This window comes from Rhipicephalus sanguineus, chromosome 5, assembly GCF_013339695.2.
Source record: "Rhipicephalus sanguineus isolate Rsan-2018 chromosome 5, BIME_Rsan_1.4, whole genome shotgun sequence".
Taxonomy (NCBI): Eukaryota; Metazoa; Arthropoda; class Arachnida; order Ixodida; family Ixodidae; genus Rhipicephalus; species Rhipicephalus sanguineus.
The window spans coordinates 122,926,381-122,953,985 of NC_051180.1; the positions used below are offsets into that span (position 1 = coordinate 122,926,381).

General features: G+C 45.1%; 1 long non-coding RNA gene across 1 annotated transcript; it reads left to right on the forward strand.

Annotated features, from left to right (window-relative positions):
* The first annotated feature begins 15,902 nt into the window (after window positions 1–15,902).
* LOC125758559 (uncharacterized) lies at window positions 15,903–19,266 on the forward strand. The gene is made up of 3 exons (XR_007416220.1): window positions 15,903–15,995; window positions 19,127–19,187; window positions 19,247–19,266. It is a non-coding gene; the product is annotated as an uncharacterized LOC125758559 (long non-coding RNA).
* Window positions 19,267–27,605: the final 8,339 nt, after the last annotated feature.

The following is a 27,605-nucleotide window of genomic DNA, read 5'->3' on the forward strand; positions in this document are numbered from 1 at the left end:
TTGTGTCAGTTAGAGGATCTTGCCTCGCAGCTACACCAGCATATCCAAAGGCTCTATCCTTAACAACTGTTATAGCTTCTCGCCGCGAGCATCGTCGCCTGTCCATTATTTCGAGCAACTGGGTTTCATTTGCTCTTGCCGAACAAGTGGAATCATCAGCGGCGTGGTTTCCTGCACAAAGGCAGCACTTCTCTACTTCGGCAGTGCATTCACTAGATGGATGATCATCGCCACAGACTCGGCAGCGTGAATTGGATTTACAGCCCCCTGTACTGTGTCCAAAACTCCAACAGTTACGGCATTGCAGTGGGCGAGAAGCAAGGCGTTCTACTCTAAAAATAAGCGGCCATATTTTCAACTCTGATGGGCAAGATGTACCAGCAAAGGTAGCAATAACTGATTCAGTGGGCACTCTCTCACCGTTAACTACGCGGTTGCACCGGTATACAGCTATCACCCCAGCATCAGCCAGCTTCTCCAGAGTCTCAGTTGGTGTTAGTCGAGAGTCGACTCCTCGAACAATTCCCTTAGTGCATGCTAAATGAGGCGGGATGAACGCACTCACCGGAACCGATGCAAATGTCCTGCACTTTAGGATGTCAGCAACACATGAGGGGTCGGACGACCTACATACTAGTCCACCTCTTCCAAACTGACGCACGTCACTTATCACCTGGAAGTGAGGTGTCATGGCCTGCAGCTCCGCCTGGATAGCCTTTGGGTTGTTGAGCCGAATAAATCCCCCACCTGAAGGCACAAGCGCAACAGGGATGCTACTAATACCACTGCGGATAAAAGAATCCAATGGTAATTCATCGTTAGGCAAAGAGGCTGACCAAGGGCTGTGCCCCTGGCCAGGAGACGAATTAGGCATCAGCACTGATTCAGTCGCTTAAACAAGTAAAAGCAACGTGAAATAATTAATACAGGTCAAATTCACCAAAACCTCAACCAAACCACCGTCCAATACTTGCAGGAACCCTGCAACAACCAGCAACAACCAGCAAGCTACGTCGTCTTCCTCTTTCATACAGCCACGCTGTCTGGTATCAATATTAAAACATAATCAATAGGATCTGTATACGGATATTATTTTACCAGCGCCGATCGTGCCATAAGCAAACACTCTCACACAAGGGATAAATTTCAGCAATTAAGCAAATATTAACCTATTTGTTTTATTACGTATCATATCGAACACTGATTTTGCTGGCGTTGCTTTGTTTCTTGCAGAATTGAGGACTGGTATGTCATACCCGTGGAATAAACAGTGACGTAGTCAAAGAGCTCGCTGAACCTTACCTTACAAATAGTGGTGAACCACAGCGCAACTACCAAGACGAGGACGATAAGAAGGAGGACACACAAGGCGCTGACTTACAACTACTTTATTTTCTTGGGAAACGACCATGTATGCGTGGCATAGAAGAAGAAAATAACACGGAAACAACAACAACAACAGAAAACCTGATAAATCAGCAAGAGATGAGGCCTAGCCGTTAACCGTTATCGACATGTGCTCCGTTAAATAGTTCAACTCTTTCTTCGTGAGTTCTATCGATGCCACGCTTACGCATTGCTCATCCCAGCGGTCAATCGCGGCTGCTTCGATAATTTCCCGGGTAAGTGTGTCTCAACTTTTCCCCACTATGCGGCAATTCTCAAACCGGGGCACACAGACACATGCATCACAGTGGATGGCAAGGTGTGCGTCCGCTTTCCTCTGTGCATAAATATGGTGTTCTCTGAGCCGGTCATTAATGCACCTCCCGGTTGACCCAGTTTACCTTTTGCCACAAGTTATTGGTAAATTGTATACCACAGCCTGCATACAGCCCTCGCCAAAAAACAGTCGAACTATCTCAACAGGGCACGTGTCGATAACGGATAATGGCTGTATATAGGGTTATCCTCTCGCTGATTTATCGTGTTTTTGGTTGTTGTTGCTGTTGTTGTTTCCGTGTTATTTTCTTCTTCTGTGACGCGCATACATGCGCGTTTCTCCAGAAAATAAACTAGTTGTCAGTCAGCGCCTTGTGTGTCCTCCTTCTTATCGTCCTCGTCTCGGTAGTTGCGCTGTAGTTCACCATGCATGACCAGGTCGCCCAAATTTTCACCTTGCAAATAGTATAGTCTTCATGGCACGAGAAAGCGAAACGAGAAACGCGAGAAAGCCAAACTTAACAACTGGAGAAATATTGGCCTGAAAATAGCAGAAGAGAGGAAACGAGGTCCCTGTTTTGTTTGAGAGGTAGAAAAAGCAATATGGACTAAGATTTATGCACATATCAAAAGAGCTAAATACGTATCTATGGTTGCGATGTGCTTCGTCATGTAGAAACTAACAAATGAGATAAGAAAACCGACAGGTGAAGACATGCGCAAGTAAATCAAATAGGTGTGGCGCCATGAAATATCCAAGATACGTACAGATGAAAATGACTCACATATGAGATAACACGCGCGTACAGATACGAATGCTGAGAGGAAGCTGTGTTAGATATATAACGCCTCCTAGTGCTGCGTGGAAGGTAACAAAGTACTTTAAGGAGCTGCATGAAACACGTTCCTCAGAAAACATATCGTCAGCTTGTTCTTTCTTTAGTGTGCATAAAAAGCTGCCAACGCGGTTAATATACGATGCTCGGTACAAGCAAAATGCTATCGGTATAGCACCATCCTTCCACGGCGCTTCACAATAAGCTGTCGGCACGACGATCTATGACGAGTTTTTATATACGACGCCGACAGTAGACGCATAATTTGTTCTTGGATGAAATATTCAAATTGCATGCAAATGCTGCAGCTAGTTCCCATGGCAAACGACTTCGACGGTATGAAGGTATGATAGGTTTGACGGTATGATAAGAAATATACTAAAAGCCATCAGCAGTATTTTACCACGTCCTTCACTATCTACACTGTAAAAGATAAGAAAATTGCTCGAATATCCTATTTTAAAACAAGAGAAGGTGACATTTATAAGTGTACAGGCGTATACATTTCTCTGACACGGTAACTTTGTGCCCATTCTGTGCTCAAGGAAATGAAGCTGCTAAGATGCCTAACATCAAATATGAGGTTGGCTGATGATTTTTTTGTCCCACGTGACAAGAAGCAGCTCTGATCTCATTATGAGGCAGGCTGCAGACTAATTATGAGGCAGGCGTGTGTGTGTGTGTGTGTGTGTGTGTGTGTGTGTGTGTGTGTGTGTGTGTGTGTGTGTGTGTGTGTGTGTGTGTGTGTGTGTGTGTGTGTGTGTGTGTGTGTGTGTGTGTGTGTGTGTGTGTGTGTGTGTGTGTGTGTGTGTGTGTGTGTGTGTGTGTGTGTGTGTGTGTGTGTGTGTGCGTGCATGTGTGGTTTGCATATAGTTCGCATTAAAATGCAGGTGCCACCACTAGAGTTGAACCCAACAACAAAAGGTCTTGTTATAGCCACACGGCGTATAGCCTCTCGGCCGAAAAGGTGTTTTGCTCTAACGACCACATCAATATGCGTTTTATCTTTACCGTAGCGGCATCCTTTCTTAATCATAGTGTACTCGTGTGCAAAGCGACATCAGCGAGGCCAGCATTCTACTATCGGCTGCTCTTGCTAAAGTCTCGCACGAAAAATAAAGCTACAAACGTCCCTGATCAACATTGACCAGGGCAATACGTACGCTGCCTGCCATTGGTTCTTTAGCGATGTTGCAACAGTTTCCGTTTCAGTTTCAGTTTATTGAACGTACTTGGGTGGGGGGTTTACACATAGGGAGAGTTACACAGAAAGTGGTCTCTTAGTGTGAACACTGCAATTGTACCTCTTGTTATAAAATACATAAAATAAAATTAAAATCAGGAGCAGAATGGCGAAAAACACGCATAAAATGCGCGGAAAATAATAGGAGTGGCAACTTGGGACTCAAAGACATTAAGACTATTTCATACTGAAATATACATACAGCATAATTCATTAAATAAATAAGGGCCAACTAATTGTCACAAAGGAAATCTTTAGGACTGTAATAGTAATAAGTATTGCACATGAAAAAAAAAAGATGCAATGAACCTAAGTAAAGAATACACGACATGCACTGTAAAAGCGACGGAAAAATATTGAGAGTGATGAAATATAATTGAAGGGTTCAAATAATTAGTCAAACAATAGCGAACTGAATGTTTGCAAGCATATAGTTAGAGCGAGGTTTTAGCCTCCAAAGGGGAGTTTTCCATACCTTGATTGCAGAGAAGCTTACTGTTTTTTGTATGTAGTTTTGCGCGCCCTAGGCAGTAAAATATTGCTTTGGAGGGACAAACGCGTATTATTAGAGAAAACTGTAAATTTCTTTCCTATGATATAAAGAAATTCGGATAACATACAATGAGGTTAGCAATTACGGCTAAGTTAAAGACGATAATGTTTGAAATAGGAAGAATATTTAGTGAGGAGAACAGTGGAGCCGAATGAGCGTGATAAGTAATGTACGTTATTATACGGGGGGCCTGCGTTTCTATATGCTCTAACGGGCTGAAGTAAGTTTTATATGTGAGTCCCCAAGATTCAATGCAGTAGTTCAAATGACTATGAAAAAGCGCAAAATATACGTTGCATTAGGGAGCCTAAAAAATGACGGGCTCTGAGCAGAACACGAACGCCATCAGCGATCATCCCTTCTTTTATTTGAATAATATGTTCATCAAAGTTTCAGAAACAATCAAGTACGACACCGAGAAATGTGCATTTGTCAGACGGGAATATTGCATACTTATCTACATACACCGGGAGTGCGTTGTCCCGTTTTTAAAGCCGACAACTGAAAATAACATACTTATTCTTAGGTGGGCAATAACAAGCTTGTTTTCATGGCACCAACTAATAACGCTCTAAAGATCACTGTTTAGCTGGGAGACTAGGACTGGAATGGAGTCATGTGCAGAGAAAATGGTGGTGACATCTGCGTAAAGCAAGGATTCTGTGTGACGTGATAAACAGTCTGCTAGGTTATTTATGTAGATGATGAACAAAAGAGGACCTAATATGGATCCTTGTGGGATTCCTATGCGGATAGTTTTGGAGTCGGAGAGCACTCCTGAAATAGACACAACCTGAGTCAACCTGAGTACGGTTAAGTAAGTAACTAGAACTTAACTCTCGGGACGTCAGTTATACCATAGCAGGAGAGTTTGTTCAAAAGACTAGCGTGATTGATCAAATCAGAGGCTTGACTGAAGTAAATAAAAATTGATTCAAGGAACTTGACGTCGTCAATTGTGTTTCTGATATTTTCAGTAAGAGCAACTAGCGCGAGATTAGTGGAAAGCCCTTGACGATAACCACATTGATGGGGTGGTAATAACCTAGATTTTTCGAGGTAATTTGTAACAAGTGGGGAAAATAGCTTTCCAAACAGATTTCCCAATCTCCTACTCACTTCTCACTTGTTCATTTCATTTTTTTTTATATTCTTTCTTTCTATTATTATTTCCTCCCCTCTCTTCTTTAATCTGTCAATCCCATTCCCCATCCCTACACAGAGTAGCATGCCAGCGGTATACTGACGCCGGCAAAAATCTCTGTATTTCTAATAAAGAGCATCTCTCTCTCTCCCAATCTCCTAGCTCCAACCTCCAGCGTTGATAATTGAAAAAAATGCAGCTGTTCTTGGCGTGTTTTCCATTCCTCGTTATGATCCGCCCTCACATCGCAAATAGAATTCAACGAAAGAAGCTCGTCGAAAGTCTACAAGTCGCTGCTGCACACTGAATCATAGCGCAGGACGACGCTCCCCGAAGGTTCAGAGAGGCGAGGTCTCAACGAGGTCTGCGTACAACTAACGCCTCCCAGGCCTTGCACTCCAGGAGTCGCTCATTCGCTGACTTCCGCTTCTTTCTTTCAGCATGAAGGGGAAGCGATAGGCGTGAAAGGCGAGAAAGCAGAACCCAGGAGACCCGAAGGAAACGCCGGAGTGCTTACGACGGCGCGTACGAAGGAGACGACGACGCTGGTGCTAATCATCCAGATTAAAAGGCTGGCTGTTCGGACAACGGCTAATTAGGCACGATTGCGGAACTAGCAGCGGTAAGACCAGGAGCGTAGCCAGAGAGGGGGGGTTGAAATCCCCCCCCGAATTTTTTTTATTTTGCTTGCCTATATACAGGGTGTCCCAGCTATCACGCAGCACGATTTAAAAAAAAGAGGAAAGGCGTTACGCGAATCAAACCTACAGCATATTGTTCCTAGTACACTAGAGTAGCCACTGCTGTTTTTTTCGTTAATGAGGTTTAATTAATTAGTCGTAATTATATTTCTAACTCGAGAAGTACTCGCCTAATTGTCAAAATGTCAATGAGTCGTATGTAGGCATGTTCAAATGGCATCTAACTGCGCTACATTCAACAACGTGCTAATTGCGCGCTCATTTTTTCCGGCTGATAAAGAAAGCCCGCTAAATATGAAAAATAACACGTGACTACGCTCCCACCCGCAAAGGAAACCAGCGCCCTCACATAAACTTACTGCAAACAACCGTTTTGCCTGTTGCTTGTTGCGAAAGACAGCGTTCCGCATTTTGGCAAGGGTACAGGTCGGACGCCAGCGATATGCGTGCAATTTCGCTGCGATTCATTCCGTTCGTTAGTACGCCGCAATCATCCATATCTCACGGCCGACTGTTCTCATTGATAATGCGACAGGTGTTCTGATTACGGCCTGACTCTGTAAAGCCAAGCGGTGCATTTCTAGGCCGGGGAGTGGCAGATAGGGCGATGCATTTTTTTCTTTCTGCATTTTTTCCTTGATACTGTCTGCCTCATAGGGAGCCTGTTTGAGGGCGCTGGTTCCCGACGCGCGCAACATTCTAGCCACGTGTCACTTTTCATATTTCGCGGGCTTTCTTGATCAAGGGGAAAAATGAGCGCGCAATTAGAACGTTGTTGAAAGTAGCGCAGTTAGATGCCATTTGAACATGCCTACATACGCCTCATTGACATTTTGACTATTAGGCGAGTACTTGTCGAGTTAGAAATATAATTATGACTAATTAATTAAACCTCATTAACGAAAAGATAGCAGTGGCTACTCTAGTGTACTAGGAACAATATGCTGTAGGTTTTATTCGCGTAACGCCATTCCTCTTTTTTTAAATCGTGCTGCGTGATAGCTGGGACACCCTGTATACACCCACACGTATAAATACACGCACAAACATAAAGTATGGTTGAACCCCACCCTGAAAAAAATTTCTGGCTACGCCCCTGGGTAAAACACACACGATAAGGGAACGACTTCGCCTCGGTTCCTTGCCATACCACTCGTCTGCCACCCACGACTCACTGCTTACCGATGCCCTGTAGCTATACGTGCAGCTGTTTTTATTTTGTATTAATGTGACCTGCTCACACGCAGCCTAGGGTATGTAGTATGTCGCCGCTAAGATTCTCTAAGTAAATAAAGAATGAAAGCCTGCATACTATACAGATCATAACAAGTGCAGTTCATTAGTGGCCTTACAGATAAACCTCCAGTGCACTACGTTTTCGGCATAATTAACCAAGGTACAGCGAATACCTTTATAACTCCTTAAATTAAAAAAGGACTAATTAGCATGTTAATTTTATACAAAAAAACGTGTGCGAAAAAACGCAGTAAACGTTCTATAAGGTAGACGTAGGCGAGAACTTTTAATTTAGCACAATTATGCCTTAACAATACGAAACTGAGAATGAGCACGTATTTCGCACGCAATCTTTTTAACTTTTTAAAGCGCGCGGCCAACCGAGAAACGACTTAGAACGACAGAAAGCTATGATAGTTGGCAGGGATTCATCATAAAAAAGGGCAAGGCATGCAGATACGGACACAGACGGTGAACCCGAATACACACACACCAGCGTTTACGTTGTCTGGTACTCTTCTCGTATATCTGTGTCAGAACGCCTCAACCTGTTTCGGAGAAATATCACAAACATCGCTACAAAGCGTACCTTTTTTTAAATCAAAAAAGAATATTTACGCTATTAAGCAGCCACGTTTAAGTATTTCGTTTTAAAGACTTGGTTGCGCGACACCAGCAGAGACGCAAAAGAACATACAAGGACCTGTTGGTGTTGCGCTACAAAATCATCACAACGCATCCGTACTAACTAGCCCAAATGTCTACGCTATTAAATGTATTTTGAAAGTCACGCCTGTATACATACCAGCATATGATCAAGTGGTCCAAAAAAAAGTTACACGTAAAAACATAAACAATCAGTCGACTTTTCCACAAAAAGTACTCCCCGATCTCATTATTTTGTTATCTAGAAGAAGGTCATGCGCCGTGTAGCCGTGGGAAATGCCGAGACCCTCACGTCTACTCTAATTCGCTTTTTTGTTAATGCTGAACATCAAAGGTAATGCAATATTAATGTCCCTGCCGGCGGCAAGTTGCCTTTTCGTCCACTCTACTTTATTCATATTTATATCCTAATTACTGCTAACAACACCTCTCATAATTTCCTTGGCATAATTGTCTGCTAGGTCTCATTAATAATGTGTCGAACAGAGAAAAAAGAGCCCTTAAAAATGTGATCTTCTTTCCTTCACTCATAGTGAGGGTCTCGTTCTGGCAGAGACTTGATGCCTTCAGGTAGTATGCGAGGGATTATTGGTCAGCTGCCAGCTCGTAAGCAGGTCACGTGCTACGTGACGCCAACAGGCAGAAAGAGCGTTTCACACTCGCCGCCATGGCTGCGATTGGCGCTGACTAACACTCCTAGGTTTAAATAACATATATACCCCATAAAGTGGATGGGAGGATGACCGCCGCCGTAGCTCAGTGGTAGAGCATTGGACGCGTTATTCGAAGGTCGCAGGTACGGCCCCTGCCGGCGGCAAGTTATCTTTTCGTCCAATTTACTTTATTCGAATTTATATCCTAATTACCACAAATAATATCCCCTATACTTTCCTTGGCATTATTGCCTCTTCGTTCTCGTTGATGTTGTGTATAACAAAAAAGAGCCCTTTAAAAAAGTCATCTTCTTCCCTTCCAATGTATATGCAGTGGCATGAGCAATAAGCGCAGGAGATGAGCAAAGGCGTAGTTCCCTTACCTGCTCGAAAGAAAGTGCGCAAAAATGTGATCTAAAGAAGAAATAAAAGCACCAAATGCGGGCAGAAAAAGCTATCACGACTCATTTTGCGGAGAGTAAAAGAATACAGAACAGAGTGAACAGATACACACTTCTTGCACTAGCTCACTGCTTTTGAATCGCATACTCCAGAAGTATGCAAACAAAAAACGTATGCCACCTTTTTGTGGCCAGTATCTCACGACAGAACCCAAAGTGCACGGTGTAGAAAGGCAACGGTAAGCCCCAAGAGCCCAATTTGACGGCGCTGAAAGCTTCGGTTCCGGTGATCGCACAGCTTCACGGAAGCGGCATCGTCGCGCGCAAACAGCCGCATGATAAACGAAAAGCGAGTGAGTGGCGCCTCTAAGCCACGGCTTCTTAAGCGGCGAAGAGCTCAGAGTGGAGAGAAAGGGTGGGAAACACGATGCCGCTGCGATTGCCTAAACTTCAAAGCAGCTCTACTTTAGTGTGTGCTCCCCACCGAGTCGAAAAGGCAGGCACGTTGGAAGTCGGCGTGCGGTGATATATGCTCTGGCTGCGACAGGCTGAAGAACTTTGTTACCGAGACGAGCATTCTCCATCTAGATTCGCGCAAATCTGCATGAGACGTCCCGCGTGTTCTGGAGCGTGAAAATTAAGTGCGTGCCTAAACGTTAACTCGTCTTTTAGAGCGCAGCTCTTAGACGCCTGTCCCTGCGTTGAGCAGCGTCGCAGTTGCGTCGGTGGTGTACCGATAGACATGAAAAAGTAACCGATAGACATAAAAAAATAGAATGAGAAAAAAAATACCGAGGATCGAACGCTATTCGAACCAGGGTCTTCTGCGGCGCAGTCGGGCATTCTACCACAGAGTCACGCTGGCGCTTGAAACTCTTACGAAAAGATTGTATACGGGTGTCATGTCGGGCAAGCAATCGCGTTTACCTATGTAATATAGCGTGGCAGAAGAGCAAAACAACAACCAGTCACCACACAATGCTAAATGCGCAAGGAGTGTGTCGTTTAATGCTTCCCAGCCGCTGAAAAGTGCTCAGCCATAATTCTTCATCGTCATCAGCCACATGCAGCATCAGCAAAGTGCACATAACACCTTGCAGATGTGTAGCAGGTATCTCGCTTATCCGCAGAAAGAAGAATAATGGTGTAGTGTGTGCTGTCCGATTTCATAAAAATTGTGATTTAGGACGTAGTCGATACCTTGCGGAAAGCCAAAACTTCAAACACAGTGGACCTTGCCCCAACACGAAGCTGGGCTCAGAATTCCCATTAAGCAGTATTGTGACCATCGGTGAATTTTTACTCTCAGTCAACTATAGCAAGTATGTTCATGAACTGCACATAACGTTCTTCTGAAATCTTCCTGAAGTCCCTGTTCGCGTAGTGCTGCCTACATAGTAGATTAGCACAAAGCTAAAATTTACAGGAAGATACATCTTCGCCTTACGTAGTAGATTAGCACAAAGCTAAAATTTACAGGAAGATACATCTTCGCCTTACGTAATAACATATCTTGTTCTCACCTATACAAGCTCGCCTTTCGGCAGCACCTGAAAGTGACAGGTTTTAGAGCATGGCCGTAGAGACGGTGTGATGTGCCTAACCTGCGTTTCAACTCTTTGTTTCTTTCTCTCTATTTGCTCCCTAACGATAATTGAGGTAGCTAATTAAACAGGAGAAAGTTTATTGAACCACTTGTTCGTTAATGCTGCGACAAGCTTAAAAAGCCATTCATAAGGGCGTGGATGTGTTGACATGCTATATTTCGCACAATTTAGGTTTGTCGCAGCCACAGAGCTCCAGACGCGGTTGCTCAGTCACCAAAGCCACTGCATCCGGAGTGGCGAGATGAGGATTTGATTTTCTACTTGAGGTATTACACAGACCTTTCCCTTTTTTTGTTACATAACAATCGATGCAAGATTCCGTAAGAAGTGGCGAGCGCCGCGAAGGTTGCCAGAGAAAGCTTGCAGCACTGGCGGACAACGCCTACTCAGATCTCTTATTAACGCGATAGCGTTAAAGAGCTCGTATCGCAGAAATGCCGCCGTCGGCGTCGGTGTCGGCGCCGTTGGTTGTGAGCGAAAACTCATCATCTTGTCCGTAACCGAAAAATCGAAAAAGCTGCAAATAAAATAAATAATAAAAAGGCTGGGTCTGAGTGAGAATCGAACCCACGCCGCCTGCGTGGCAAGCAGGTGTTCTACCACGCAGCTACGCCTCTGCTTGGAGCTGCACTGAGAGTAACTTTCATACTTCCCAAAAATACGCGTCCTGTATACAGGTGTCACAGTACGAGATGTAATATCGCAGTAATATTGCGTGGTACAAGCGTACATTGCCATGGGGCGTCATACCATGTCAATATCATAACGACTTGGTGGTTTAAAGACAGCCACCCATTACAAAAGGCACACGCATTACTGCGCGTATTTCCTTAAGACCACGTAGTGGGTGCACCGCAACTTCGAAAAAGTTTCTCGCGCATAATTGTTCCTGGTTTAAAGCATGCTACCTACTACATAAGGTACACACCTTAGTGCGCGCATTCTTTTAAGCACTCATAGTGTTCGAAGTGCGCACTAGGGGCAGGATATCGCTATCGCGTTCAACTCTTAAATGCGAAGCTTAAGCGTCCCCCAATTTTTTTCTTATCCTGAACAACGGGCAGCTTTCGTATAACTGCTCTTCTAATGTCAATTCCAATGTAGAAAAAAGAGGGACTGTCAGCCAAACGCCTTTTGGAAGTCTCCTTTAGCAGCGAACAATTAACTCAAATGAATAAGATGACTATTCTAATAAGTGGGTTAAATGACGCGGAGAGAAAAGAATTTACGCCTGAACTGCCGCTCAGGAAAGCTGAAAATTGGATTCTATTTTTCTCGCTCTGCTCCCCATTTTCGCGGCCTTCCCATTACAGGCGGTTGCCTTTTAGCTGTTCATATCATTCTTCAGTCTTAATACTCTAAGCCCATATTAGTTCAGTATTTCAACACGAAAGTGTTTTATGTCGGTGACCACCAAGACATTCATTACGTATTTCCGTCACGGAAATACGTCAGCAAAATGAGTCACCAGAGAGGAAAAAAAACTATAAGAAAATGTTACCTTTACAGGAGTCGAACCCATGACCTCTCGGTCCGCGATGATGGCTGGCGGGCCTTTTGCCCAATGAGCTACCGCCAAACACATAACGAAGGTTACATGAATGCGCCTTTTATCTTTCACACTTTCCTCTCGTAGTGCTCTTAGATAGATGGATGAATGCCATGAGCGTCCCCTTTATTACGGGGTGGTTACATGTGTGCCACCAGGCTAAAAAAAATAAAAACGCGCCGTTGCTACGAGCGTCCCATTCGGCGTGTTTCCAATAGAAGTGTAATTTTGTAAACGTTTAACACACTGCGAGATTGTGGCTTTAGCCCCAGCCTTGCTAATAGCCTCCATCCATATCAAAAAATAGCTCTCCGATGCCCACCTAACTGTCGCACCGCGTTCCCCGCTCGCCCTGTGAAAGACACGTCGCGCGTAGCGTTTCTCTTCGCGTTTCACGGCGCTTTGAAGGAATGCATATCGAGTATCAGTGTTTATTATGTGCTTGTTGATTCCATCTCTGCACGGCATTTACCATACGCGGAGTCCACGCATATGTTAAGAACTTCAGCTACCACAAGGGTTAGTACGGAGATGTGCCACGACACCCATCACTTTCGTGTAATACCGATTCATATGACAGAGGGATCGGCCATCTCTTTTTTTCTTGTGTCTTTCTCACGGTGTAAGAATATTCAGGTGTTGACACTGCGCGCGCCTAAGCGGCCAGAAAATGTTCGGTCAGTCGGTCCGTTGAGCGGTGCGCCATCTAATGGCTTGAGGCGAAGAGCGCCCGCGAGTAGCCGAATCACGGTGGTGCTGCGTCATCGCCGCCGCTCTCGCCGTTCCCATCTCCTGTTGCTCTCTCGATTTCGCCCCTCGACGCCGCTTGGCGGATGCACATTATCCAGCAAAATGGCACAGAAAAATGCACGTTATCAGCAGCACGCGCGTTGCTATGGAGACGACTGCCCCGCTTTTCGTAGCGCCCTGTGCAAGTCATCTGATAAAAACCCGAACATTATCTGCACGCGCGTGGATTGCGGTTTCCCATGCGTTGGGGGAAGAGTGTCATCACCTGAGTATATTCTTACACCGTGGTCTTTCTCTAGGATCATTTCCCTTCCCTTCTAATATTTGGTGATGGCGTAAATTGAAAATTAATGATTAGAAAAGCACCAAAAGTCACAGTGGTGATCCACGATACACGAAAAACAGCCCCGTGGTGTTGAAACGTTTCAGTAATACAGCCCCGTATAAAGACTTAGCACATACTTGCGGCTACACCATGTTACCTTTCCATTTTCATGAGCTCATTCAATGAGTTTTTCTGCATAGTTGTGACATGGTCTGTCAACAAGTTGCAAACAGCCAAGGCGTTGCATACTTTAGCGACCTTGTTTGGTTATAAGGGAAAACATACTGCTTTCTAATCTAAAGAGCTGCTTATGCAAGCGAATAACCTTGCTCAGCTCAGCCTTTTTCTTCCCACCCCATCGATGTCAACTTTGTCTCTCTCTAGGACATCCTTCTGTCCTTTCTCACTAGCACTGCTATCCTCCCCCCTTTTACAGCGAAAGCTGTTATGAGATCACAACAAGGACTGTTTTTAGCGCCGTAGTTGTCCGCCGCCGCCGCCGCTGTCCGTAACCACTATCGCGCGAAATAACAAAAAAAAAACGAAATAAGGAAAAAATTTCCAGGATAAAACGAGGTTCGAACCTGGTCCCTCTGCGTGAGAGCCCAGTGTTCTACCACAGAGCCATGCCGGTGCTTAAAACTGCGTTGCGAAAAACGCGTTGCAAAAAGAGCCTATACAGGCTTCATGCCGCGAAGGAACCACATTAACACATGTAATGTAGCGTGGTAGAAGAGTAAAATAACAACCAAGCGTCACACAACGCGAATTTTGTAACAAAGCGTCACACAATGCGAATCGCGCAATGAGTGAGTTGTTGAATGCTTCCATCCCATTACAAAGGGCTCTCCCTTAATACTTCATCGTCATCAGCCATAGCATCAACAAAGTACACATAATGCCTTAAAGGTGTTTAGCGGGTACCACGATTCTCTGCAGAATGAAGAAAAATGATATAGTGGCTGCTTCCCTACGTCAAAAAATTATGATCATTTATACCGTAGTGGGTTCCTCGCAAGTGCACTTCTATTGGTTGCCAATGAAGCCCATAAGACTCCCATGATCCATTTGCTCAGGGTCTCAATAAAGTTAATTCGCTCTCTCTCTCTCTTTCTCACGTTAACGTATGTGATAAAGCGTGACGGGAGAGTTCAATAACGACCGGGTGTCACACAATGCGAATTACGTAGTGGGTCTTTTAAAGCTTTCAACCCATTACAAAGGGCTCAGCCATAATTCATCGTCATCAACCGCCGCATCAAGTAAGTGCACATGATGCCTTACAGATGGTAACTCGCTTCTCCGCAGAATGACGAGTAATGTCGTGGTGGGTGCTTCGCAACTTCCCAAAAATTATGATTTGGGGCATAGTGGGTACGTTGCTAATGTACTTGTATTAGTAGCCACAAGAGAGTTTATAACGGGCTCTAGAAACGCCGCTCTTCCAGCTCTCGCTGTGACTGTGCTGCGCTTTCCGCGCAGGCCTGGCGTTTTTTACATCCTACACTCCCTCTCAATTAAGAACTCCCAATAGCCACTTTTCTGAAGCTCAGCAGTCATGTTTTCAGCGCACGACAGAGGGCCCACCACAGTAAGACGACGGGAAAAACAGAAATAGCGAAAGCAAAGAAACTTTAACCCAAATTTCTAGGTATTATACCAGTGACAAGCATTGCGCAAAAATTTGTAACACAGGAAGGGACGCATAGCCAACGTGGGGAGTGTAGAGTCAGGACAGTTTTATTGCTATATCAATTATATGGACAGGCTCGGTGGGTTTTTGCCATCGCCTGGATGCATGCGATAACGTCGCCCCGCGTGCGTGCGAGGCCTGCCGTCGATGGCTCCTCAAGCACAGAGGAAACGCCCTGGCCATTTTTCGTAGGACGAAGGAGCGTGAAGGGGCGCTGGTGATGGTGGTGGGGGCCGAAGGGAGGGAGCTGTGTCGAAATACCCACGGTGAGTAAAATTATGAAACCCTTTATTCGGGCGTCGAGTGAGGCCTCTTTCAAGGTAAAACCTCTCGTGTAGCACAGTTTTGAAAATGATAGTCTCGACAGGTATCATTGGGTGTATTAAGGTGCTTTTCTCTCTTCTAAAGCGACTTTCTGCACTGTCTTTATTTTAAGGAATTTACTTACTATATCTCTTGTATATTACCTTTTAAATGTGAAGCATTTCTTAGCGATCCTCAGCCACTTTGGCCGTTTCTATCTACACTGTAAAAAACCTGTGTAAAAGTACAGACATCTTTACAGACAAAGTCTGTGGACACACAGAAAATTTCTGTTATTCGTCTTTAACAGAAATACGTACCTGAAAAAAACAGAAAATTTCTGTCTTTATAGCCGGCGCTTTACAGACCATTGATCACGTGCCTCTTAGTAATTGAAAAACAGCTATAAAAATACACTCCACCGAGTAATAAATTGCTTATATTTTAGGAAGCAAGCCAACTGTAGCAATTAATTTTCTCTCAAGTAATATGCGCATTCGTACATGTTGCGGTCCTTGCTTTCGGCGCGCTTCGATGCACAGATTCAAATTTCATGCTGCATAGGCCTATAGTTTCTTCTTTGTGGACTGGACCGACTGACGCTCCTCGTTGTTTGCTCGTCGACGGTCTGCTGCCATTGAACCACTGCGCTTTGTTACAGTTCGTCCATCAGGTGAGTGAAAGTTCCCTTGCTGCTTTATGTGATTACTGAACTCTATTCTCTATTACTGAAGTGATATTACTTGATAATGTTGTTGCTATAGCGCTCGATGACAGTGGCTCGCGTAGCCATGCACAGTTAGCAACGTTTTTTGAACGAATGGTTCTGGAAACGTTGATTGCTAGTGCACGTCGTATTTAGCTGTGCTGCTGCGCTTAGCCGTGTGGCAGGAGGTGTAAGCAGAGCAGTGCTGCCATTTCAAATGTGCCAAGCGGCTGCCGCGGTCTGCGCAGTGTGCTTCGTTGTTACCGCGCAGAGCGTACTATCGTGCACGCGATTGCGAGAGATTGCGTCACACTGCAATGTGTTCGACCGTTGTCTCCTCTGTGATCCGCTAGTTTAGGCGCACCGAAGCGGGTGCTCCGCTAATGTTGCGATCTAAGAATGTGTTTGTGTCATGCGGCGTTGGTGGAGCAGTCCCATTTATGCGGATCGTGTGCGTCCTTAGCTTGCTATGATGCGTGATTTCTTGTTCTGCTTTGCCAGCGTAATCGCCTCGTTATAAAGGGCTCTTTATAGTCCAGCGCAGCGTTCGCGTCAACCAGCAGAGGTTGGCGGCGCCAGGTTCGTTGGTTCGTCACGTTACGTTGACGCGAAAATCGAGCACTCATACTCCCACTTGCGCGCCCCGCCGGCCGCGCTACGTCGACTTGACGCATACGCAGTTGAGCACGCCCGGCGTCCCTTCGTAACGAAGAACGAAGAAACGCGGACACCGTGCAGTCAGGGTCTTTGGGCACACTGTTCTTTGGGTAACGTCGCCGGCGCGGATTGCAGCATGTCGAGTCTCGCGCCGGCTGCAACAGGGGCGCGGCGCGCCACGGACGCCGGACGCGCGGTCGCGCCGGCCTTTGTGCTGTATACGTTTGAATAGCGTAGCGTCGCTATGCCGAGCGTGCGCACGCGTCGACGTTACCTCGAACTATAAAGGGTCTTTGACACCGCAGCGCTAATGTGTCTGCCTTAGTGAATTTTATCGCTCGAGATTCTGTTCAATAATATAATCACTTAAAAAGTGACGCGACACAGTGTCCCTTTTGAGCAACGCCTCAACCGGTTTCATATTACCGCAACGATTCTGTGCCCTCTACATGAACAGCACTTATCGAAAAAATGCAGTCGAACACGCATATATCGAACCACACGAATTGTTGTGCCTGTGAAACAGAGGTAGAATTCCATGGAAATATCTTGGGCTTGTGCACGCAAATATAGTGCTCCTCTTCGCTGCACATCTGATATATCGAACGCGACGCCACGCCCAAGGCCTCAAAGTGCACTGCACCACACGTGCAGGAAAGCCGCGCACGCGTAGCGTAGTGTGCGTAGCGCCTGTCTTTTGTTCCTCTCCTTTTTTCTGCTTCCTTTCCTTTTTTTTTCGAACTTTGCGCGTTACTACAAGATATGTATGCGTGGCGACATATAAGTTATTTTCAGTGCCACAGTCTGATAGTGTCTTTCCTCACTTCTGGCTCACTGGCTTCTTCGTTGACTGGCCGAACCACACGCCTCTGCGCGCTCATTGGTTCGCGCCTGGGTTCGGGAGAGTTGGACATGACTCATCTGTTCACAGTGCAGCAGCGGCTCGGTAAAGATGTTGAGCCAGTTCGGCGTCGTCGGTAGACGCAACGGTGAAAGCAGTGTCGTTTGAGACGGCGTCACGGGGGCCTAAGGTTCTCGAACTTTCGACGCTATGCACAAGCGGCTTTGTTCGAAGCCCGCTGGCTGTTCTTGTACGCGTTTCTCCGGCGCTGGGGAAGGGTGGGTGCTTTGAAGAAGTGGCGGCCTTTGATGAATTTCCGTTCCGTTGAAGGTATCGGCGCCGTGATTTGACGCTGGATCTGGAATGTGGTGTAAGCGCTTACTTGTTCGAAACACGCTGGCTGTTCTTGCACGCGTTTCTCTGGCATGGGGGGAGGGTGGGTGCTTTGAAGAGGCGGCTTTTGATGAATTTGCACTCCGTCGAAAGTATCGGCGCTGTGATTTGACGCTGTATCTGGAATGTGATGTAAGCGCTTACTTGTTCGAAACACGCTGGCTACTCTTGCACGCATTTCTCTGGCATGGGGGGAGGGTGGGTGCTTTGAAGAAGAGGCGGCTTTTGATGAACTTGCGCTCCGTCGTAGGTATCGGCGCTGTGACTTGACGCTGGATCTGGAATGTGGTGTAAGCGCTTACTTGTTCGAAACACGGTGGCTGTTCTCGCACGCGTTTAGCTGGCGTGGGGGTAGGGTGGATGCTTTGAAGAAGTGGCGGCTTTTGATGAATTCGCGCTTCGTCGAAGGTATCGGCGCCGTGATTTGGCGCTGGATTTTGAGTGTGGTGTAAGCGCTTGCTTGTGACTACAGGGCATGTCTTTCTCTGCACTAAACTGTCCTTTTTTTTTCAGCACTACTTCCTTCTTGCGCATTTCACGTGTGCTGCCAGTTGAGCCCCGTCGACCTGTTCGGCTTTTTGCGCATCAAATAAATCATTTATCACCGTCGTGTGCCTGTCGACGTTGCTGCTTTTGGATACGCCAATCGGTAATCTCCCGTCTTTCTGCAAGTTTAGATATTTGTCAGAGATGTGCTATGTTGTTATTATGAGCACAATTTCGAATATCGAATTATTTATACATCGAACTATTTCACAATCTCCATTGAATTCGATATATCCGGGCTCGATTGTACACCGAAAATAGAGCGAACCATCGCAGGTGCAGACCAGCATCTTCAGAATGCGTCATTTCACTTCCACTTAGGGCAAGAGATTCGGTGCTAATGCAGCCTGAAAATCACTTGTTGATTTTTTTATCTTCTTTCTTGCATTGTGCTTTTTGATAAGCATCGTTCGGGCGCTCAAAGTGTTTGAGAGTACGCAGTGTTAAAATACGTGCAAGCATTCAGCTTAACAAATTGTTTGAAAGGGTATGAGCTTGAGCTTGTTGATTTGACTTCATAACAGGAAACAGCGCGGGCAAACGGGACAAGAAAGTCCTATCAGCCTTTCTTGTCCCGTTAGCCCGCGCGGTTTCCTGTTATTAACAAATTCTATTTTACCTCGTGTCTACTTATTCGATCAATGCTCTTTTTTTATTCAAGGATACCACCTGTGATGATGATATTGAGGAAATGCCAAGTTGGCCTTTCATATTTGCTAAAGGTACGTTATTCTCCCCTTCTAAATATAGTAAATCTTGAACCCAAATTTTCAACTTCCAGGTGGTGGTTTCCTGACAGGGAAGTCCTTCACACTTTGCATTGACAACGTTCCTCTCATGCAAGCATGCAGTCCTAGAGAGGCGTTCAAGATATTATTCCTGGCACACTTTGCGTCAACTTTGCCCACCCAAAAGAGACAAGTCTTATGCTGGAGTTCACTCATAGGTGAGATTGAAAATAAATCTTGGACACAATACTTTGGCCAATAATTTTAGCTTTCCGGTAACATTAAAAAAATGTGTGGTATATTGCTCACATAGAATACCTTTATTTATTGAGATGGCCTCATTTAGGTAACCTGAAAAGAAAGCGTTTTGAAACAAAAGTACTAAAACTAAACCATAATGCCTTCAATGAGAAGCTACCTGTTTTATGGTATACTGCTCGCGAGTATCCACAAGCAAACTGGCTGTCAGTACTTAGACATCAGAAGCAGGGGCGTAGCCAGAAATTTTTTTCGGGGGGGGGGGTTCCACCATACTTTACGCATGTTCGTGCGTGCGTTTGTATGTGTGAGTGTATATATACACAAGCAAAACTGAAAAATTTCGGGGGGGGGGGGTTGAACCCCCCCAACCCCCCCCCCTTGGCTACGCCCCTGATTAGAAGGTCCAGATTCTAATTTTAGTGTTATAAATGTTAGGAGTTTCATTTTAGACTTATGTGGCAATATTGTATTTAAAGTGATGGTAATTTAAGTTGAGATGGATGCATGCGGAAAAGCATATTCTTAATGAAGAGCAAGTAGGTGCCTTTGTAGTTACACTGTATCTAAGAATATTAAGGTTCTTGTGCACTGCTAAACGGAATTGCCTCTTCTTTTTAGGTCAATTGCCACTGTCAGTCCCGGAAAGGGCACAACGACTGATCATACACGTGGGAAACAGCACAACCTGAACCCGAAAGTGCCGTCATTGAGTAGCTCCCTGAAGGACTTGACGTTTAAACATATGTGCCGGCCAACTCGAACAATATCCCCGAGAGATTCCTGAATCTGGACCCCTTGTGATACTGGGGGCATAGTGAACGAAACGGGAATTGTACAACTAACAGACAAGAAAGCCAAGGCAAGTACAGGGGATGTTATTTGTAGTCATTACGAAGTAAATGTGAAGAAAGCAAAGTGGATGAAAAGATAACATCGCGCTGGCAGGGAGCGAACCTGCGACCTTCAAATAACGCATAGTGGCCGCTTGTGATAGTGTGGGCATCTCTCGTATTTCAAGATGCACATGTTGGCAACTGCCTGAACTTTTATATTCCATGTCAATAAACTTGTTCGCATTTCACTCTATGGTGTACTGAATTAACGAATTTGTGAGAGAGGATGCGTGCTATAAAAGGGACAATGCAGATGCAAAAAATCGTGGTGCTTTCTGTCTGAGATTTTCTGTTCTTGCACCACATACATTTAGTATTGCATAACCTGTCAAATTGCCGAATTTTCGTCAACTGACGTTGCTGCCATGAGAAAGAATACAATTTCAGAATTTCTTGTTACTTAAAGCAGAAAGCCCATTTTAATTACGGAAACTTCCTGTACTGAACGAATGAAAAAAAAATACTTGTCCAATCACAGGATTTTTGTACTAAAAAACCAAGAGTAGTAAAATTACAGAAATTCGCTGTTAGTGCGAACCGAAAATCTATGTCAAGGTACAGAAGTTTTCTGTTACTGCCAACAGAAAATAAATTCGAAATTACAGAAATTTACTGTTGCTGAGAACAAAAAATACATGTAATATTACAGACATTTTCTGTTACTGAAAACGGAAAAACCGATGGAAATTACAGAAATTTTCTGTTAGCGGGAATAGAAGAGACATGTAAAATTACAAAAACAGAAAACAGAAAGAGAACGGAAATTTTCTGGCAGGCCAGCTGCCAGACAATTTCTGTTTTTTTTCAAGAAAAATTTTTTACAGTGTATCTATCTATCTATCTATCTATCTATCTATCTATCTATCTATCTATCTATCTATCTATCTATCTATCTATCTATCTATCTATCTATCTATCTATCTATCTATCTATCTATCTATCTATCTATCTATCTATCTATCTATCTACGCCTGGGCGCTCTGCTGGTCGTCTCCATAACTTGTAATATACCATCAAAATTGGCTTATCCGGGATCAGCGTATGACGAACCTGATTCACTGGCCATGAGGAATAACGCAAAACACCTGTCACGTACGTCATGAAATCATTTCCCTCTGTCACGTGTGGCACATACCCGGATACCACAGTTCATGTTACGAGGGTATGTGCCACAGGTAATTGACAGTGGCAATGAATAGATTAACAGCGAACATACACACTGAAACGCAAGTTAAGTGAGGGATCATGATTATGAAATGGCGCAACAAAAGGACACGTAACACAGACGAAGAAGGGGGCACGAAGACAAGCGCCTGTCATCTTCTTCGTCTGTGTTACGTCTCCTTTCGTTGCGCCGTTTGATAATCATGATCCCTTGCAAACTCGACCAACTATCAGTGTTACTAAACTGAGGCAGCTGAACACAGAACATTCCTGGAAGACGCTCGACTGCCATCCACTCGCCCATGTGGTCCGCCAGAATTACGCAGTGTTCTTTTTATTTCATATAGGGCTGGGCGATGGCCTCATGCTGACCGAGAATGACATGAGATTGATTGACAGCCGCTTTGGGACACGCGAAGAAGCCGCCGCTAAATGCCTTGACAGCATACGTATGCACGTCGACCGAACGCACGTTGCCTCGACGCTGTGGACAACGCGTTATGTCATCCCTCATACGATAACATAACTGGCTATAAGAACGAGCAGGCACACAAGCTTGCCCTGACCACGGTGGCCAACATGAACGCAAGTGACATGGGTAGCCTGCCGGCCTCAACGGCAACCCGTACATGATCACGGCCAACATCGACGTAAGCGACGGCCTCGTTAATGAAAACATAGGCACCTTGTGGTACATCGAGCGCGATGAATACGGCAACCTCTTGCGACTGTGGCTTGAATTTCCGAAACCCAGGGTAGGCATTGTCGTCCCAGCGAGGACAAAGCACATCACTACCGCACACCTTCAATAGAATTGAAATGAGTGCCCGCGGGACTCCGAACGACCACAACCATGAGATACGCCAGAAAAATGTCTCGTGTAGGAGGGCACAGTTTCCCCTTGCGCAAGCAAACGCCATAACTATTAATCTATTATATAAGATACAAAGGGCCACATACGCCCATGTAGTCTTCGGATACGATAAGTGCCATCCACTAAAATTGGTCTATATTAGCAAACAGGCCTCTAGACACTGTCTTGTACCGGGCTATCACCTTCGTTCGGTGCCACAACCACAACAATAACCTCACGCTCGCCGCTCTCAACGTACAATCTCTGCACGCGCACCTGCACTCCGAAAAAGACGCTCTGCTCACAGAAATTAGCGTGTTAGCACTTTCCGAAACATGGAGCGATGAACCCACTGCATTCATGTGATTCCAATGTATTGTCCACAGCAATCGGCTTCATTGTAGGTGCGGCGGTGTGGAGACATATAAGAACACGGCAATGCGCAACTTCAGCATAGGCCGCATTCCACTTTGCCGGCCGCCAGACACCCAACACACGCAGAAAAGCAGCGGAATCGATGATGTCTTCGCTTCGCACATCAATCACAATGACAGCGACATTACGCTCGCCGCCATCTACGTGCGAACTGTCAAGAACCCCTTCCACACATGCACTCGGGATCGTGAAACGTGCATGCGTTCTCCATCATAACGGACAAGTATAAGCACAATACATATCGGCGTACTGCATCTGGGGTTGGTAATGCCTCTGTTGCTGTTGGCATCGTTACGCAACTGTAAACAACTGGCTATACAACAAATGTGCGACTCTTCAACCAATGTGTGCGCGTATACCATATGCGCCTATCTTTAGCGTCACTTCGTAACGTCTCGTTCATTGTAAAAAATTACGCCACAGTCACCGCCCCGCCGCATGCTTCAAATTACATTGATTCCCAACATACGTGGGATCTGCCTAATTTTTTATGTCGCTTTCTTTCAACAAAGTGTATAAATGCATTTCACTATAGGAGTTTTAGGTCAAGGCACTTCGCATAGCATATTATTTCCTTAATTCGAAAATATAGCTCTAGAAATAATTATTGCGTAGAGGCAATCAAACATGTAAAACTGGTCATTGTCGTATAGGTAAAGCCAATTTTCTTTGTCACAATGAATGGCAATAACGGAAGCGTTCTCCAGATTCGCTGCGTTAAATACATTACAACTATGATATGCGAGTAAAGAGTAGCCTAGAAATGATAGTACAGCTGCATGTCGCAATAATTAGGAAAGTAATCAACTGCTGCAAGGAATTTTCGAATGCACTGCGCGATAACGAACTTAATTGCAAAACAAACAACAAACAGTCCTCATTCTGCATCCCCGAAGTGTTCTCGCCCAGGCAACCGTGACGTCACCGCAAGGCAGTTGGGTAATCCGCATCTGCCCTGTTTCGGCGTCTAACCTGACGGGCGTTTTGCGAGGAAGCGGAGGCGTGCCGAATGTCAAACTTGACTAACTGCGGTCGAAATTAGGCAAGCGTTGCCGGTGAAGGGCGGCCGCGGGCTCATTAAGGTCGCTGAATCCAGAGACCCCGCCGTGATGAGTAGGCGTGATTCTTTGCGTCCGATTTCCTGACACGCCCTCCCTTCGCTCGTCCAGCAGCCTCCTCTGCCGCAGTAATTGCCTCGGCCTTTCCCTCTCCCTGTTTGTCGATTTCCGATGAAGAATTCCTTCTGGCGCGTGACAGATTCATTACCTTGCGCGGAGTAGCAGATACTCACAGTGTCGTTCATCGAACTTGGCATTCAGTAAAACTTGCTGCTAGGCGAGCTGGTTGACACCTAAGGAACACTTGATAGCGCGAACAGCAAAACAAAAGCTTGCGAAATAACAAGCCAGAAAGGAACGAAGCAGTGGATGTTATGGCGAAAAGTTTTGCTACACTCTAAGAAAAAAATTTGACTCTTCTTTGTTACGCATGTGACTCTCCAATGTATAACTCAGTTTAGAGAGGCACGCTGGCTCTCTTTAGGAGAGTTGTGGGATGTATGACTCCCTTTGAAAAGGCACGCTCTCTTTTGGAGAGTTAGCGGGCCTAATTCTCCAGGAGAGTTAGGCACGCTAACTTTAAGAAAGTGCATGTGACACTCTAAGGAGAGTTGTACATGGGAGAGTCACATGTGTCGCAAAGAAGAGTCAAAGTACACCTTTTTTTCTTAAAGTGTTATCGGTACCAGGCACAATAAGACATCATTACTAGCGTAAAGGGGAGGTGGTCGAGGTGTACTGGTCCCGTGTTCATTCTCGTCCCCGTCCCCTTTGCGCTATGCGCTAGTGATTGGCGCCCAACCTTTCGCTTCCTACTCATTCTCACAAACCATTCGTAAGCCTCAACGCCTCATCGTAGTTCTTTTCCTTTCCATTTTGCAGCTCAATATTCTCTTTAATATGAACTAATAAGCGCAATATGTTTGTAAAACAAAGCCTCACGACTTACGATGCTGCCGAGATAAGCGCATCAAACTTGTTTTTTCGTGATCGTTGTCAAGGCCCACACACGTGCAACACTTGCGCAAGAAAAGTAATATTACAAACTATTGCTGAGAAGCGCAGGCGCACTGTAATATTTATTCGCGATAAAGTTTAGAAACTATCATTTTGGCATTTGAAATACACTTTCTATAACTTCAAAGAAATGTGAATAGTTGTCGAAGCCCAGAAGACAGCTATATATAATGTGCCTTAACTTAACGCCTATTTCCCAACTCTGAGTATACTTTTTATAAAATAATGTGCCTACGCCAAAGCGGAGTATCTTTAAAGTATGCGAAAAGAATGCAACATACGTCCTGCCTAACAAGCTCGTAAATTAAGCTTTCAGGCTATTGAATTCCCTGTGCGCCACATAACCTGTAACCGAGCTTCAGTTAATCGTGTACTCCATCTGAGTACATAGGCGATGGTCAATGCAGGCAAGAAATATTGTTTTGGAGCCGAGAATATCACGTCTGAAGTCGAACACATTGAAAGCTTCGTTGCATGCAGCTCGCCAATCTTTAAATAACAACATTTACACAAATACGGATGCAATTTTTTCTTGTGCTTCCAATCAATATTCTTCGCTGTCCACTTATTGCCCGTTTAGTGAGCCTTCACCTGCTTCTTTACTATAATTTTTTTTCTAGAGTGTGTAGGCAGAATGTGGCTTCCTATTCGTTGTCCGGCACAGCATGCTTACTATTTTTTTCTTTTCTGTGGAAACCAAAGCTGACGTTCCGTCAAACTTACCCATCAATGGCGCTGCTAGCTGACGGTACCAACTAAAGTGAAATAAGCGGGCCATCGCATCACTTAGTAAGCGAATTTTCTACAATAAATAAGGTTCAATTTAAAAAAATATTACAATTAAAAACTTAGCGTGTTTAGTGTCAGCTTTTGAAACTGGAGTCTGCCTCCGTTGGTACAGCGGCTACGGTACTCGGCTGATGGCCCGCGACGAAAACAGCGAGGCAACCTAGAAAAACACTCGTAGTCTTCCTGTGTACACACAGCAAGCCAAGGCCATCGCAAAAAAATAAGCGTTGCTCTTAACTTACCCATGACACTATACTGAAGTGTTTTGCCAAGATAAATTGAGACTTTTCTCCTGTCTCGAAGGCAGGAGGTGCCGGCTTTCAAGTTTCGCTTGCCTCCCTGACTTTGATACCGACACGCCCATGTATATGCATGTAATCAGTATTTTATGCTGATTTTTCCTGTTCCTGCACTAGAATTTACTTAAACGAGGTCAAAGTACACTAACCATAAATAGAAAAATAAAATTTAAAACGAAAGCTATAGTGCCGCTTTTTCTGCGTTGCTGAATAATTCATAACTTCGAAAAGGACGTTCGAAAATTACGTATGTTAAACAGGCCCTCTATCGCCATAGCGCCAGGCATGCATATCAGCAGTAGGCCACATTTTTCAGCTCGCATCATATTTGTAGTGCAACCGATATCCTCCAGTCGCAGTCCCTCCTTCTGTTGCCCCCTCCCCCTTGCCTTCATATCTTTGCTATCCTATTCTGCGGGTTTGAGTGCATGTTCCGTTCTCGAAAGAGACAAGCATACACACCACTCGTTGTTATTTTCTCTCCCGGAACAAGAAACGCAACGCGGCCATCTTTTGCCTTTTTGTTTCTCGACCGACGTGAATAGAAGCCCGCATACAAGCGGTCGAGATGCGTGCTCGGGGCCAGAAGTGTATGGCTGTGGGCTGCGCTGCCGGCAGTTGTGAGCAATGATCGCTGTTTGCAGAGACCCGCTTCGAGAACGAGGAAAACACTTTATGTATCACCGGCACTGGCCGAGGATGACACGCGATGCTCTATTGAAAGGAGAACAACGTGAAGGCGCAATAGTGCTCGATGCCGAAGTAGCCGAGAACATGCCTCCGGGTTTTCGCGTTCGTGACTGCTTACTCGAGGAAATTAAAAAAAAAATAAAAACAACGCACGCGAGTCTCGCACACGGATTCCTTGTTTTCCAAACGCAAAAAGAACAGCTGAGGGTGAAAGAGGAAGCGAGAGGTACATCTACACCTAATGTATCTAACGGGTGATAAGTACAACTGTTGCGAGAACAGCGGTAATTTCATACATGTTTAAACTCGATAAGGCGCACACAGAGACCAGGGTTGCCACTGACTTTCGAGTAAATGTCGCCAAATGACGAGCAAAAAGTCGCCAAAAGTCGCCATTTTTTTACAAACCTCGCCAAAAAAGTCGCCAATCTAGATATGTGCGTCATACCTAGTAATAAAAATGTCCTCTCATGTATAGCCCCATAGAATATACAGTACCATCCAAGACCCTTAAATTATATTGACGTTTCTCAATGCCAGTCGTATCGCCCGCTTCACCATGGGAGTGCATGGTGCTGCTTCTCCGACTAGCCGCAAGATAGATGTGCGTGGTGGCGCAAGGGTGAATGAATGAAACGCTCATGATATCCTTCCATCCCTGTCCGCTCGTTTCAAAGGTAAAAGTGTCGTAAACCTTGGGCGAAAACCTTGAAAGCGTTGTTTGTAGACAGCTTTACGTACCCTTATATGAATTAAAAGGATTATAAAAGTTTATTGAAGGTAACACGACAGAAGTCTTACAGGAACCGATCATTAGTGAGTCTTACACCTTTCCAGTGTGAACTAATATGATACCGGACGCTACCCACCCTTTCCTTTTAGTCACTTATATCTACACGCGTCAATCCGATGCGTTATTAATAAAAACAGGTAGGCAATGTAAAATGCTTTAT